Source organism: Diaphorina citri, unplaced genomic scaffold (assembly GCF_000475195.1).
Source record: "Diaphorina citri unplaced genomic scaffold, Diaci psyllid genome assembly version 1.1 scaffold836, whole genome shotgun sequence".
NCBI lineage: Eukaryota > Metazoa > Arthropoda > Insecta > Hemiptera > Psyllidae > Diaphorina > Diaphorina citri.
This window is the reverse complement of record NW_007378268.1, coordinates 87,393-102,713: the sequence shown is the minus strand read 5'-3', so window position 1 is coordinate 102,713 and position 15,321 is coordinate 87,393.

Below are 15,321 nucleotides of genomic sequence, written 5' to 3'. Positions count from 1 at the left end.
TTAACTTTGTTGAATTGTTATTCATTTTGTCCTTTCCTCCAATTTTCCCGCTATATTTCCACAGATATTTTCATGAATATTGGACAATATTGATATTTATTTCCTTTGAAACAATTAGCCCTATTTGTTATTTGATTGTTATGTGGACAAGAGACTCATCCCTGTTTATTTTATGGGCCGATATGTACGTTCGCCGTTCGTGTTGTTAAATTGTTAGCTTTGGTCTCAATTTGTCTCGTCTTTGAAGTCACGCAAGTGGTGATATAATGTTTCTAATTGCACGAGGTAAATCTGAGCTTTGATGTCCAGATGTCCTAGTTTTAGGCTTTCCCAAATCAATGACCTATCAGTCCCTGCTGTCATGTAACCCATGGGAGCCGAGGCCTTAGATTAAAGTCACACCAAACTTGACCAAACCCTTCTCTCTTTTTGGCTAATAGGTACTCGTATCTCAGTCGCTCCAAGTCAGAATACATCGAGAATTTGTCTATTAGTTAGAAAACAAAATTTCCTATTATTTTCAATAGACATATTATATTTACTCAGTACCGTTCCGGAGTTAGAAACGGTTAAATATCAGCAAGATCCAACGAAAAAAAAAGTTCGGCTCATATGGGGTAATCCCCATCAGATGTCCCTGAGTTTCATGTATCATGTTGTAGCATTATCACAATCAGTAAGGAACAGAAGTAGGGCAGTCCGTATCACTTAGATGCCGCGACGGAGGTTGAGTTCCTGATAAAGTCGAAGCATAATCGGTTTTGTACTTGCATTCTAAGGTGCATATCTCGTGACAGTTGACTTACTAATTTGTAACTGAGTACGAAGTAGCGACGAGAAATTTTATTTAGTTTCTGAAATTGATAAATACTTTTTGAAATTGATGAGAATAATTCATGAGGCACTCATCCTGACCGATAGTGGTTAGGTGGAAGAGATCCTTCAGGAGGACCCTGCCACTTAAGGAAGAAAAAAATATAAAGGTAATGATAAAAAAGAAAATATTGTGATACCCACAATTTCACAAATTTGTGAAGGAGCTCTAAGTTTCACCACAAATATTCCTGATTCACCTATTCCAATCGACATATCCTTACACATTGAACAGCTGATGTACGCAGCATATTATTATTCTTAACGTACCCACAACTAGCACTAGATACTTAGGTAATGTAATAAGATGCTATGACCATAATTTCCATATTAATCACTATAATTTCAAGGGAAGCGATTACCTACCTATAGGTGGCTTGGTGGTATCCCGGTAAACAGGTGGGCGTGAGTTCAATTCTAACCGAGGCATGAAATTTTATATTAATTTGTATATGAGGATTCGACCAGGGTGGTACCCAGGATTTTAGCGAAGGGGGTGCCTATAGGTGTCTGTGATTGGCGTAATAGCTTAGCACCACACATAAAAATCCCACCTGCCAGCCTAGTTAGCTTAGTTGGTAGTGCGTCTGCCTTGTAAGCGCTAGGCCGCGGGTTCGATTCCCGCCCGGGGCGGATTTTATCCTGATGGGATAATGTTCGTTCTCGGAAACGGCTGGCTTTCTCCTATCCTGTCTTCCTTCTCTCCTCGATTTCGGGACGATAAGACCATAGCAGTTAAAGTTCCCTCTGTCAAACCTCTTAAAAAAAAAAAAAAAAAAAAAAAAAAAAAAAAAAAAAAAAAAAAAAAAAACACCAACAACAACAATTTTTACAAACTTTTTTTTTTTAAGAACTTTTTCGTTCGATAGTGTATTATCCTACCTACTAACAATTCTTTGAGACATTTGAGTGTCTTCAAATCTTTGGGGCGCTAGGTACTTAAGTGCATACTTTTTCATCCACCGAGGACATAGTTTAGTATCATTGGTTTATGGTTAACTTTAGGAGAGGAAAGGAACTTTGTTGGACACGTAGTGACAACAGGTGTAGGTACCTATGAGTAACTGTATGTACCTAAATGTGATACAATGATAGGCATCTACGTGTTTCTTCTTCCTTTCCTCGTTCTTCTTTCCTTTCTTTGTAACGTCAGTATATACTCACGTACAAAAATTTAAGGACAGGACAAGGACTGTGATGGGACCCTATAGATTTTTTTCACTATCAACAATATATCTATTGAAAATGGAGCTAATCAGAAAACCAAACGCATGAGCTTTTAGCTGACACTAGAATAATAGAGAGAGAGAGAGAGAGAGAGAGAGAGAGAGAGAGAGAGAGAGAGAGAGAGAGAGAGAGAGAGAGAGAGAGAACGAGGAAGAGGAAGAGAAAAAGAAGGTAAAGGTGATAAGAGGAAGAGTGAGAGCAAGAGAGGAGAAAAGAGGGAAAGAGAGAGAAAGAGAAAGGCGATAGAAGAAACAGGGAGAGCAAGAGAGAGAGGAAAAATGGGAAAGGTAAATTTCCAGTGAACATCAGGTGTATAAAAAAAAGCAAAATAAAGTGCACCTGAATATCCCCAGGGACATTCATTCCTCATTCTCATTCTCCACTTAAAAAGTTACTTGACACCCCTTTCCTCCTTTCCACTACAAAGGAGAAAAGTTATGTGGTTTTCATTTGGGGATTTGGTTTGTTTGTTTGGTTCCCTACCTTATTGGTTTATTACTTTTTGCTTACCTCGTGGTTTTATTTACTCGGGGACCCAGAGTCTGGGTGGCCGAGTGGTTAGAAGCCCTGACCCGGAGGTCCTTGGTTTGAATCCCGGCCCGGGAAAGAAATTTCCTATAGGTACGTTTCCGTTCTCCAAGAGGTAGGAATGGATGTAAAAAAAGTATTCTTGTACTCTCACCTACCCAAGATAGATTAAATGGGAAATGGGAGGGTGTGTAAGTAGATCAATAAAAAACAGCCTCCCTCTCCCTCCCTTTCTCACTGCCTCATCTATTTTCCCTCCCTCATTTTAAGTAAGTCTTCTATTGTCTTTTACGTCGGCAAATTACGCATGGAAAAAATCTAGATATGTAAGAACATTTTTTTCCCATTGGTGTTGGCCTTAAGGGCCGAAGCCAGGGTAGGGTGGTAGGTAACTAGGTCATGTAGGATTGTAGGGGTAGTGGGTAATGGGTATAAGTCTAGAGATACTGACGCCTAGAACGAAATTTAGCAAGTGGCGTGTGATAATTTATTACCGTAGACCCCAGTATTATGCTCTATTATGTAGCACAGGCAGTGTACTTTGAGTAATTTGTAAGTAATGGTAATTTCATCCATTAAAGTTTCTCTCTATCTGGCTTTCCTTCTCTCTTTCTCCTCCTATCTCCTCTTTTTTCTGGCTCTCTCCTTTCTTTCCCCTCTCCTTCCTTCTATCTCCTCTCTCTTTTGCTTCCTCCCCTTTCTCTCTCTCTCTCTCTCTCCTCTTCTCCCTTCTCTTTCTCCTTGTCTCTCTCTTCCTCCCTCTTCCGCCTTCCTTGCTTTTTCTGTTTACCTCTCTCCTTTCCTTTCTTTGTATCTCTCTCTCCTCTTTCTTCCTTCCTCTTTCTCTCTCTTCTATTTCTCTCTCCCGCCTTCCTTCCTGTTTAACTCTCTTTCTTTGTATCCACATCTCTCTCTCTCCCCCCCTCCCCCCTCTCTCTCCCTCCCTCCCTCATCCCTCTGGGACTGTGGTTCACTTCTTTCTCTAGGCACTCTTCTAGGACTTCTATTGTTCTTCAAACACTGACTAGAAATATAGACACTCTAGAAAGACTCTCTAGTCTCCAACGCTGGTTCTCCATAAACTGCCGTTAAGAGGTAGAGATTTAGGGCCACCTACATCGAACGTGTCCTTAGAGAGCCAATAAGTATATACTTTTACTTATTTTTATTCCTGAGAAGATACTATACCTACACTTCTTCATGTGAACTTCCATCGTCGCAGAAACACAACAAATGTTGAACCAAGTGTCATACTAATATCGCGAAAAGGTCGTGTGAAAAGGTCCCCTTGACAGGTCAAGTTATAGAATTCCTCTGAGATAGGTCAACCAAATGTAGTCCGCCTGCCCGACAGAGCGGTAAGGAACTTGGTCTGGCGTACTGCCGTTCGCTCTGATTTGGATGGATTTTTTCATGAGGCATTAAAACAGTTTGAGGAACTGAATGAAATTTCAGGAAAATAGTGATAGTGGTAAAAGCAGAAAGTACTATTCATCTCACCATTTTCGGGTTTAAATAGTAGAGGAACCAAAGGCATTGTATTGTAGTTTTGCCTTCCTCTGCTTTGACTCTTCTTTTTTTTTTGAGATAGAAAAAGATAAGCGAGAGAGGAATAGTTTTGAAAAGGTTCTGACAGCGGCCACCTTTGGTTCAGGTGTCCTACATAACATTCGTTGTTTCTGTCTTAACCTCTGAAGAAAAATATCTTACTCAAACTTTTGTTGTTTCCTTTATCAAACAGAATTCCACATGAACTTTTGCCGTTCCTGTGATAGTAGAAAAGACAAAAGGACATTATTTATGATCGAAAATAATGTACTTGTTGACTTGTTGTTACACTCAGGTTTATTCAAATTGTCAATTACTATAGTAGACCTATGGAGTGTTCTCTACAGTGATTGGGTCGTTTTAGTTTAACGAGCTTGTATGTAGTATGTACATACGTTTGTCATTGAGAAATCAGCCGTCTGTCAGGTTACCCAGCATTTGAGGCTGAAATAGGCATGGAAAGTTCCTTGAGCCATCGGTGATAGCACGTTGATGAGAAGAGTAAGTAGGTACAAATTGTTGAGTGAGTTGAGTAGATTGAGTTGAGCAAGAAGTAATGTTGGGTGAATATCGAGTGCGAATCCATTGAGTTTTCTACATCTTGATTAATTAATTTGAATAAATTGCAATCAAAATCAGTGCAGGACTAAGAACTAGGAGAGAATGTATAGTTTTTGTATCAACAGGCTTTTGTGTTTCCAGATTGTAAATAAATTTCCCTCAAACAGAAGTTCTTTGTCATAATGAGAAATAAGACCTATAGGTATTGCCAGCCTAGTTAGCTTGGTTGATAGCGCTTCTGCCTTGTAACCGGTAGGCCGCGGGTTCGATTCCCGCCCGGGGCGGATTTTATCCTAAACGTATAATGTTCGTTCTCGGAACGGCTGCCTTTCTCCTATCCTGTCTTCCTTCCCTCTTCGATTTCGGGGCAATAAGACCTTAACAGCTAAAGCTCCCTTCCTCACACCTCTTCCAAAGAAGAATGTTCTTGCCTTAATGAGGACACTCCACCTTCCCCAACTCAAGCCACGCCACTGCTTGAACATTAACACATTCCCTGCTAGGCCGGATTCACACTTCACCTCGTTTTCTAATTTAGTCTCTCAAGCCGAACGCCAATATGGCTTTCCAGATTAATTTAGCCTGTAAACTAGGTAGCTCGCTGGGCAATGATTAACACACGTTATTAGTCTGGGAGCTGGTAATCATTCATTACCCATTAGTCCGGGAGCTTTCTTGGTTAATTGAGACCAATTCCTGAACGGTAATCGTATGAGATAGAATTTTACTTACTTCTAGCTTTAGTCTTTATACTATGTTACTAGGTAGTATAGGTAGGTATTACTATGTTTGGTTTGGTTAGGTTAAATCTGGTCTAATCTAGATACCTAGTAAATAGAGCTTTTTGTGTTCAGTCTCAAGATAAAACGTCTGATCATAATCTGACACTTATCTGAGATAGGAATCTGTAAAATTTTGGACAAAACGGGTTAATGATATGCTATACAGTAACCTGAAATTAGGCACTACTAGGTTAAGTGGTACCAAACGGTTTCTGTACAATAAACAGAAGATAGCAAGATAGAGAATAGAATGGAATGGAATATAATACCTTATTTATACTGATAGGATGTGACTGAAAAGTCCCTTTTCCCCCAGCAGAGAATGAGAAGTATTAGGTACATAAAAGGAAATCAGTTTCGGAAATGTAATAGAATTGGCCAACCTAGTTAGCTTAGTTGGTAGTGCGTCTGCCTTGTAAGCGCTAGGTCGGGTTCGATTCCCGCCCGGGGCGGATTTTATCCTGATGGGATAATGTTCGTTCTCGGAACGGCTGGCTTTCGTCCTACGGCATAAATTAAGTTAAGGTTCAGCCAGCCTAGCTAGCTTAGTTGGTAGTGCGTCTGCCTTGTAAGCGCTAGGCCACTGGGCTCGATTCCCGCCCGAGGCGGATTTTATCCTGATGGGATAATGTTCGTTCTCGGAACGGCTGGCTTTCTCCTATCCTCGATTCCCGCCCGGGCGGATTTTATCCTGATGGGATAATGTTTGTTCTCGGAACGGCTGGCTTTCTCCTATCCTGTCTTCCTTCTCTCTTTGCCAGCCTAGTTAGCTTAGTTGGTAGTGCGTCTGCCTTGTAAGCGCTAGGCCGCGGGTTCGATTCCCGCCCGGGGCGGGTGATGGGATAATGTTCGTTCTCGGAACGGCTGGCTTTCTCTCCTATCCTGTCTTCCTTCTCTCTTCGATTTCGGGACGATGAGACCATAGCAGTTACAGTTCCCTCTGTCAAACCTCTCTCAAAAAAAAAAGAATAGAAATCAGAAGGATTATTGATATTTTAATCAGCTTTCTAGTTATGTTCGGTACCTATATCTAAAAATCACAGTAAATGCTTCTAGTTACTAGTAATGCCTATAGAAATTAAAACAACAATTTAATTGGTCTAAGAAAAGAAAACAGATCAGTCATATTCCATCTCGGAACAATTTTAACGAAGAAGTCGAGGTCTACTTAACAACCTAGAAAAATAGCTCGCCTATAAGTTGAAACTTCTAAATCTTTCTATAGCACAAGTACACTGTCCCCCTTTTCTAACATTATTCTATGATTTGCCTGAGGGGGTCTCCAAGATTCCATGGCCCACAAGCACTTGGCTAGATTAGAATGGACTGAATAAAACGACTGTAATGTAGGTGCACATTCGAGATGCACATCGTACATCTTTTGTTTTGCATGTAAGCCAAGTTCTCCCGAAGTAGGTTTGTAAGGTAACCTGAAAAGTAAGTATAACTTCGGGACGACGACGGACGAGAGTAGGAAACTTTTACTTTGGAATAAAGTATGTGTAGTTGTTACTTTTTATCATCATCTTACTTTTTATAATAGTGTGTTTCTAAAGTTGGCCAGTCTTGGGCAGTAAATGTATTAGGTTGGGATGTTTGTGGTTTTTTTCGTTACTTGAAAATTGATCATTGATCAATGTGATTGATGCTTCGGAACTTTCATTGAGTTTCATTGAGTATGGTGCTGTGATTAAGAATGTAAAGATTAAGTACTAAGTAAGTATGAACATAAATTTTCTTTTCCCTGTTTCAAATTTGTGATCACAATTTTCGACACTGCTTAACCTAAATGACCATAATTTTCGACGTTATTTGACTTTCATTCGGGATCGATATTAGTGTATTCAAAGTTTTGTAAAACAGTAAATCCTATGCCGGATTTGACTGATTGATTGTTTCTTTATCAACCTATCAGAAGTTGTTGCTATTTGAGTTCTATTTAGCCAATCGGAGTGGAAGAACTTTTGGTACACCAAGTCCTCGCGAAGATGCATTGTTGACCTGTGTGCATACGTATAAAATAATCTTACAATTGAAATAAACCATGTATTTGGTTTTGCATACTTCCATTGCGATAATGCTATAGAAAGGAATAGTATTGTTCTCTAGTTCCCAGGCTTGGGAGATCATTTGCTCTTGAAATGGTGATGTTCTTATGCTTATTTATGAATCAAATCCTAACCTAGTACTCTACTACACATGATAAGCGATGCTTGGGGATTACACACGAACATGAATGAGAGAAATTGATATTCGCTTCAAGATCTGCTGAATATTGAATCGAAATATCGTCCGTAGAGGAGCATAAGGACACGTAGTTTTCTTGAACATGCATTGCAAAAATGTAGGAACTATACTGTGTGTCTTCCAGTTACCGCTTCTTTTTTTTTTACCAACAAAATCCCAAGACCTTAGAGACAACAATGGTTCAAATCTCAGAAGAGACATAAAAATTTCAAACAAAATTCGTAAAATTGTGTTCAAACAAATTGATTCCTTTATTAGGTTGGTCGGTTTTGAGAAACCCTTTCTCCTGAATTTCTAATTGAGGTTGATAATTCCTTTATTAGGTTGGTCGGTTTTGAGAAACCCTTTCTCCTGAATTTCTAATTGAGGTTGATAATTGATTGATTGATTGATTGATTGATTAACAAATCAACGGGTAAAACCCATGTAACCCATGGATTTGAACTTGGGCAGTTTCGCTCCACAAATGACCATTCTATTTTTGCTAGTATGCTAAAACAAACAAACATCACAACTAATGCTAAAAACAATATTAGAAAACTCCATGAGAAATGACTGTGAGTGTGAGAAATTCAAATTCAGTTAGCACGAGCCAGTGGCGGCTCGTGGTCAGATGAAGAGGTGAAGGGCTTTTCATAAATTTCACACACTGATCGCTCTATCTCTATAACCACAACACCTAGAAAGCTGAAATTTGGTAGGGATATTCCTTTTATGGTCTAGGTGTGCAATAAGAAAGGATTTTGCGAAAATCTAAACCGATCCTGAGATATGATCAATTTTTGATCGCTAAAATCTCCATAAGAAATACACAGGAAGCAGAGACTGCGGGAGAGAAATGTTCCGCTCTCGACCAACATTTTGATTTTCGTTTATGTTTTTAGTTTGATAACTATGCAGCTAATAGGGAGCGCGCAGCGCGACCGTTTTTTCATTATTTTCTAGAAGGTCGGCCTTTCGGCCATGCCTTTTCTACAAGTTTGGCCATGCCTCGGGATGAACTAGCGGGATTCCGGAGCGAAGCGATGGAATAAAACATAAAAACACACAAATAACATGCCACGAGCGAAAAAAAAAGATTGAGACTGATTAGCGTATATGTATAATATAATCTAATATTCTAAAATCTAAAATATTACATAGTGCATTTTTTCCGATTTTTTAAAATCGATTTTTCAAAATATCGATACTTTGGTTCCGATTCGATCTCGTGTATCGATACTTACGTTTCGATATGAAATCGATTCTGAAAATCGATACTTTTGTTTCGATTCCCATCCCTACATTCATGAAAATATTATCTTGAGAAGGGGTTTAAAACAGATCTTCACTTGAACTCGTATGAACTTGTTGTATCAGAGTACGCACGACAACAACACTGTACGCAAATTTAAGGTTGTCATGGCAACCCTAGTAATGAGAAGGGCCTGGGATGATCGCTTCACTAGTTACTGATGCAGAACAAACTATTCATTATCAACAGTTCCAAGTACTTCTTTACATTTCTAATAGAATGCGCTGCATGTATTATTAATATTAAGATACTCGCAACCTCCGTGCTATTAGAATAGCTAGGTACACTTTACAATATTAATATTATACTTTTTTTTTCATTTGAGTCATTAAATTAATAAAATTATAGATGTTTTTACGCCTAGAATCAGGTGAAGGGCCCCTTCACTCCCTTCACCTGAATAGCCGCCCCTGGCACGAGCTTGCTAGCGAAATTTCCCAATGAATACATAACCACCATCAATAAAATTTCAAACAATGTATTAGGATTACCTAAAACCTAAGTAAAGGAGAAGGTTGTCCATTTCATTGGCAGTTTTTGATGTGGAAGTTGATTTGTTCATTATCTCAGTGTGGGTTTTAGTGAGATTTTACTTTTTGAAAAGTGAAATTATACCAAAAACAATACTAATGGACTGTATTTGTTTACTTTTGATTGTTAATTGGTGTAGCATTGAAATCTGAAATTTGGTAAGCGGATGTTATGAGTCCGGAATAGTTTTAATGTGATGCAAGCCAATGTTTGAAGGAAGACCCGTAATCTCCGTCTGGTAGTTCATAGCAACCAATTTTTAGTAGAGGATATTGCTATTGGTATGTTCCATTTGGTGTTTTGCGAAAAAAAAAAAAGATTTTTATTAGGTACTCGACAGTGCCTGGCGGTAAATATTAGTGCGGACTTTGGGCGGTACAGTTCTGCAAAAAAAGTCCAGATTTTCAGACTTAAATAAGGTTGTAGATTCAGTTCAATGTATTTACTTAAGAGAAAAAAGCACCCAATAGCTTTTCTATTAAACTAATCAAACGAAAGAATGTACACACCCAACAGGAGCATTGAGCTGAGGTCTCGAGAAAAATGGACTTTTTGACCTAATAGATAACCATCATTGATTTCCTGACTCGGGTATTTATTAGCTTCGGTCGAAAATTTCCCTCCGGAATTGTGAAACCACTATTTTTCTACCCTTGTATTGGAATTTAAAATTTATAGATGTGGTAAAGCCATAAATCCCTCTCGCTGTCCCTCATAATGTCTGGGGCCGGGGGAAATCCCCCCATTTTCTACATCCAGGGTCAGATTTTTATCCCGTTTTACTTTCATTTCCCACGAGATTGTACTGAACAACGGAACTTCCATTTCTTTATCAAAATCTGATGGGAATTTCGCTGGGAAAGTCTGATCTATGGTCTGAATCTGTACGAGTTTCTATCTTCCAGATCAATCTGATAAGAGAGCAGTTTACTTTAATTTGGACTCCCATTCTTGCTTTTCATACTCTTAGGCGATAGAAGATTATCCTATTCAAAACAAAGTTTATACAAATTTGAACTTTTTAGCTAAAAGAATCAACTGTAGAGAGGCCTCAGCTGAGGTCTTGTAGGATATTTACCATTGCCTCTTCAGTTTCACGGTTTTGCTAATTTGTAGTTCCTATCTTTTGCTAGTCTTTAATCCTGATTCGCTAATCCAATCAGATTTTTAATTTTTTACTCCTTTTACTAAAAGTGGAAGTCGGGCTTTCCCTACCGCCTACCTCGCCTTTCAATTTAGCACATCCAATCAGAAGAATCGAGAATTAGGCTCAACGCATTCATAACCAGTGGTTATGAATTAACCACTCTGAATCCGTAAATTGCCAAATCCAACTGAACTAAAAACCAAGGAGACGAGTCTTTTTGACACATTTCTTTTTCACAACATAAATTCGTTGTACATATTATCTTAGCACAACAAATTATTGATTTTCACTGATTTTCCCCCCGTCACACAAATCAACCAGTGGTCAATGTCCAATTGTCCATAGCGTGGTAATTATCGCCCTTATCATTCTCACCTTATCACCAAAGAGGTTGTTCACATGTTTTTTGATTGCATCATGGCCCGAGGCGAAATCCTCAATTTTTTTCCTTCTTTTCGAGATTTATGTGTGATGTTTAGACTCTTGGACGTCTTGGAACAGTTATGTTGTTCCTATAGGTTGCAACAGGTGTCAGAAGCTTCAAACGTGTGCATATCCTTACTTGAAACATGTGTTTAAATTTTACAACTCCTTGGATTATGTGTAGGGAATGTGTGTCATGTGTTTTGAGGTCTTGTTTTTGTGGTGGGCTGCAAGTTTTTAAAGTTGCGGGCTGGTTGGGATGCAGCGAGCTGTTTTGATTCTTGCTCTTGCTCATCGATCGGTTTTGGAAGTAGACAGTTTAGTAGTCCTTGGGTTCGGATTTTCATGCAGTTTAGATGTCCTTGTAATCCTTGGCCCTTGCCAAATAGCTCAGACCCTCTTGGAATAGAATTAGCCACAAGAAGTTGAGGAATATAAAAAACCAAGAAAAGTTTTCAAAAACTCCGGGAGGGATTTTTTAGAAAAATTTACATATTTAGGAGTTTCCAGTTTCCATTTATTAATTATTCAACATTATGGAGCATAAATTAATAAATTTACATAATGGTATACTCGTCCGTAAGAGCAAATGCCTCTGCCACGAATGGGGAGAACTGTTTAGAATTTGCGAGTAGAACTGTTTGGACTTGAGGGCAAACTTCATTTTCCCACAGCACGATCTGGTTTGAGAGAAGTAGGTACCAAACGAGTTTATAAATAAACACACCAGAAGGCTTCTGCCATATTTTGAGAACGGCATGGAAATAAGGAAAGTAAAAAGAGCGCCAAAAACCTGTAAAGATCTTGATCACGGAAGAGCAAAGAGCCACATTCTGGGTAGAGCGAAGAAAAGAGCAAAAGTGAATTTTCAAGGTTACCATCGGGGTATTTGCTGAATTGAGATATTGAGAAGAGCAATGAACCAGATACCACTATAAGATCTGAGACGACCCAGACCTCAGACGTCACGCAGATCAGGTATTACAATGTTATCCTATACACCTATACCTACCAGGCTGATATGCGAGGGACCGTGGATTAGGCTACTAGTAAACGGGCAAATAGGTGGTGAAAACCCTTGCTTGGCGATGCTGTTGAAATTAATGTTGCCTTGCAAATCTTGCAATGTTGTAGGAAGGCCCACAGAATAATATTGAAGGCCCTTACTTGCCCTGCAAGAAAGGAATATGACCCTGCAGTGACCCTTTTGTAAGGCTTGTCTCACATTGGAAGGGTAGACCTGCGACTTTTAGCAGCACACAGTCGCGCGACACCGCACCACCTGGAAATGAAAATGAGGACAAGCAAGACATATGGGAAAACACATTACTCGTTTGCTAGACACTTTAGGTGCACAGTCTAGAAATAGATCGATTTTCCATTATTATTTGAAGACCATTTTATATTTAAGGAAAGGGGTGTGGGATCGTGTCATGCAGAAGGAAATAATACAAAGATGTATGTGTAATATCCCTTGGCCACGTCTGATAGAGTGGGTGGGAGGGCGTGAGATATTGGAAAAGAGGAGAGATGGATTTGCTTAATCCATTTACGCTCAAATCGTCTGAGGATAATATTGGTGCGAATGCGAACCAATAGGGGTGTAGTTGACCATTAGATCAATGAGGTAAATGCCCTAAACTCCTTGGAAATCTTTGAATAGATTGAGATCCTTGAATATTGAAATTTAAGGAGCAGAAACATTTTAAGAAAGGAAACATTTTTTTTTCTTTAAAGAGGTTTGACAGAGGGAACTGTAACTTTAACTGTACTTTTTTAAGCGAATGCAAATATCAAGTTTTTTTTTAAAGAGGTTTGACAGAGGGAACTGTGACTGCTAGACCCGAAATCGAAGAGAGAAGGAAGACAGGATAGGAGAAAGCCAGCCGTTCCGAGAACGAACATTATCCCATCAGGATAGAATCCGCCCCGGGCGGGAATCGAACCCGCGGCCTAGCGTAGAAAGGAAACATTGATTTGTATAAAATTGTCTAACTTATACAGTGAAGTGTGGATTGGCCGAATAAAGTCAAAATTTCGAAACAGCAAATTCCCTTAACAATGCCAAAGATGTGCTGCGTGTCTTAATAATAATCCTGTTTTTACTGCCAGAGTGGAACCAAAAAGTGGCACTATAATCTATAATCTATCTCTTCGGATTTCTCACATCTCAAAACGAAAGCTGCACTTTTATAGAGATAAAGCCAACCAAAGTGTTGGGGTCTGTTGGGTCTCCAGCATTGTGAGGACTTTGAAGTGTTCGTTTTTGAATGCATTCTTTTCCGCTGAACTTTGTTGATTTATAGCGTCACCAGCGTAAACTCGTAAAGTAGTAAAAAAATAGTTGGAAATATGAGAATAAATTATTGCCTGCTCTAGAGATAGACAAGTTTAGGTCCACTAGTGAAGTTCTTTGAGTTACGAGGTCTATGGGGTCACCAAAACCAGCTCTAGGTGTCACAGAAATCAGGAAGAAAGGGGTATCACATAACGCATTCCTAGAAGTCAAAATAAATTGGAAGCTATATTAGTAGTAAACATTGGACTAATGAATGGATTGAACTTTAACACCATTCTGATGAAAACAAATGACTGCTACTTCATGAGAGAATTTTTCAAAAGAATCTTCTCAGTTCTCAACTCCAATAAAATTTTAAAAGTAGTCATTGATATAAGTACCTTCACTAGTGGACCTATTTAAATTATGATTAATATCGTTAAATATTATCTAACTGTAAGGGTAAGTAAATGCCATCATATAGAAGAGTCCATAAACACCCGAAAGTCTCTACTTAAACAATTTCCCTAAAAATGTCAAAATATCTTTCCGAAATTCCCTAAATTCTGCGGCCCATGGGTTCCAAATTTATTGTAAAGCTTCGTTTTAAATACTGTTTATTTAAGTAGTAAGTGAATTATTATTTATATTGTGTTTGGTTTTCTTGTTACAGGTATGTAGAATTGCCTAAATTGTCATACTTAACAATGTCTAAATTGATATCCAACGTCGACCATGGTAAGCATACTAGGTATGTACGTATACTTATTTCCATTATTGTTTGGGACAGAAGGCACATTGTCTTTCCATGCCTTCAGTGCATTAACTTTGGGATCTATTCCAACAACCGTGAGTTGCACCAACACAATTTCCTTCCTAAACTCTGATACAGCAATCGATATAGTCGCGCGGTATAACCTCTCCGGTTTTGTCTTTCTAAACAAAAGAATTATTGTTTCTGGCGTAACCAAACACGAGCGTCCCTATCAAGATTTACGAACATTATTATTAAGTGGATTAAAATATTAATATAAAAACCTTCCTATTTACATACTTGGGAAAGAAAATCTACAATTTGCTGCCTCAGTCACTCAAGGATCAGGCACAGATTTCAGACAACAAAAGAAACAGAATATTAGTACAAAAATGGTTACTTGAGGATCAAAATAAGGAGACAATTATGAACCTTTTAAAATAAGAAATAAAAAAGGGAAAAAAGAAAAAAAAAAAAATTGAGGGGGAGTTGCAACTCGGAACAGCTTGAGACAATCATGTAAATAAACGAAGGAAGTAAGTTTTAAAAACGAGCCGTTTCATATTGGTCATTTGTAGTCGTTTCATATTCGTCATTAAGTAGCCATTTCATATTCGTCATTAGTAGCCGCTTCGTCTACGTAAAAAGGCAAGTTTAGAATTACGATTTGTTCGTTTCGTTTGTTTCATCAAGCCGCTTCGTCTACGTAAAAAGGCAAGTTTAGAATTACGATTTGTTCGTTTCGTTTGTTTCATCAAAATTCTCGAACGATTAGTCCGATTTTGATGAAATTCGGTGAACAACTTTGATGAAGGTGCTCGCACTGCAGACTGCTCATTCTGTTTTGGGCTCAATCTAGCATTTGGGTTGGGGCCGCATTAATTGGAATTTGTCATTTGTCCATGAAGGATAAATAATCATCTGAGTTCTCGAAGATTTTAGAATCTAGACGAAACTTTACTAACAGGCCCCAAATTGAGTGCACCGCGACACGTGTTCTTCCCGTGTCTTAATGTAGCGTGTTCAAATAGATACAGTTATATCTTGCAGATGCATCAGTTTGTCTTGTCACCCAATGGACCGAAATAGAATGGGGGTAGACCATGCCTTATATTACTGCTAAGGTCC